This window comes from Leptonychotes weddellii, chromosome 5 (genome assembly GCF_054177405.1).
Source record: "Leptonychotes weddellii isolate Sample4059 chromosome 5, ASM5417740v2, whole genome shotgun sequence".
In the NCBI taxonomy this organism is placed as follows: Eukaryota; Metazoa; Chordata; class Mammalia; order Carnivora; family Phocidae; genus Leptonychotes; species Leptonychotes weddellii.
In genome coordinates, this window is record NC_138373.1 from 24,357,613 (window position 1) to 24,359,586 (window position 1,974).

A 1,974-nucleotide genomic window follows, 5' to 3' on the forward strand; every position below is an offset into this window, starting at 1 on the left:
CCTTTGCCACCCTACTTGGTTTCAAGTTGGTTGAGAATAATAACAGCTACCAGGAAACAGCACAATTATGTTCATTTTGCATGGATCATCTCAAGGGCTGTTTACAAACAGCCAGGTAGGGAAACTGAGTCACGGAGCCTTTAAGGGACTGGTCCATGCTGGAACAGCTAGAAAGCGGCATGGGCCACTAACCTCAGAGACCTGTCTTTAGCCCCTAAGCCACTTCACCCTGGGAAGGCATTTCCCTTTAAAATCTCCCTGGAGGTGAGTCCTGGCAACGGTGGGCTCCAGTCCCAGCGAGAGACTGGGCAGATCTCTGCACACCTCTAGGACCTCAGTTTTCTCACCTACAAAATGGGGGTATTGATACAGTCGCCCCCCCATCTGATCTGGTTACCAGGAGAGGGGGTGTGGACCAAGGGCACAGAGCCCGGCAGGGGTCTTCCCACCGCCTCTGACCCTCTCCCCAAACCCTCTGGCCGCTGGGAGGAGCTGGAGCCCGCGCGGGCCTGGGGGGCTGTCCCCGCGCGCCGCTGTCACAGCCACGAGAGGCAGGGCCCCCTCCCCCGCGCCCGCAGCGCCGGGACGCCGCTCGGCACCATATTTAGTCAGGGGGAGCGGGCAGCCCCGGGCTGGTATGCGGCGCTGGGAATTCCTGCAGGAAGGAGCCCGCGCCTGCCCTTTTTGGGTTGTCGCCCGCCCTGCGCCCCCCGCCGCGCCCGGGGAGGGAGGACCGGCCCGGGAAGCCGGAGCCCGTGCGGGGCGGGGAGCGGTGCGCGCGGGTCCCCCCCGCCCGCGGCTTGGCGCGGGGCCAGCCCACCGCCTCGGCTTCCTTTTATGGCCTGTGCGCGTGCGGGCCACAGAGACCCGGGAGAAGCCGGAGAGCCAGGGAGAGAGCCAGTCAGAGAGATCTGGAGCCAGAGACACCGGGCTCGAGACACAGGGAGACTCAGGACAAAGTGAGAGACAGTGATGGACACAGTGACATACAGAGTGACCGCAAGACAGAAAGCTTGATGGATCTGTGTCAGATATACAGGAGGGATAGACAGACAAACGCAGGGGGAGGAGGGGAGAGAGAGGTCCTAAGTTTTAAGTGAAGTTTTAAGCAGCTTCTTCATTTGCAAGAATTTCTTGGGCGGGGGAGGAACGGTTGGGAACTTGCAAGGGCGGGGTCGCACCCACTTTCTCTTTGGATCCTGACTCGCACCTTGCAAATTACATAAAGGTACCGGCCCCAACGCACGCACCCATTTTTCAGCTGCGGACACTGAGGCTCAGAGCAAGTATATGACTTGCCCGAGGTCAGGCAGGCAGCGGAAGGCACATCCAGGCCTGAAGTCACAGCAGCGGGTTTTTTTTTTCCTTTTCTTTTCCTTTCTTCTTTTGCTTGTGGGTGGAGGTGGGGATGGCAATTTGGGAAAAGTAAAAAGTTCCCCTTCACGAATAATTCCCAGCAGTCAGGGGCTCCTGCCCCGCACTTTGCAAAGTTCAAAAAAATCCCCTTTCTCTACCCTTCATGCGACACGGCTGGCCCCGTGTCCAGCCAGTGGGAGGCGAATAAAATGAGGAGTGGAGCGTGGAGGTGACAATTCAGATCCCCCCCCCCCACACACACACCCGCCCGTGGGGAGGAAGCGGTTAAAATCCGTGCACTGCACTGACCCGGCGAAGCCATTCTCAAGCATCCCTCTAGACGCTGGCCGCTTGACCCCTTTCTCTGGGAATGAGAGTCTCGGTGACTGTCCCAGAGCGGGGGAGGGGGGTGAGACACCTGCCCCCAAGGCTCCGCAGCCCCCTGCGCTCCCGTCCAGCGTGCGCCCCCCTCCCCGCGCGGCTGCAGGTGCGCCCTAGGGCCGGCACAGACGCTGCGCTTCCAGAGCCCTGCAGGGGGAGCTGCGGAGGGAGGAGCATGGGACCCCCTCCCCCCCACTCTCCCTCCCCCCGGGCCGCCTCCCCTTTCCCACCCACGGG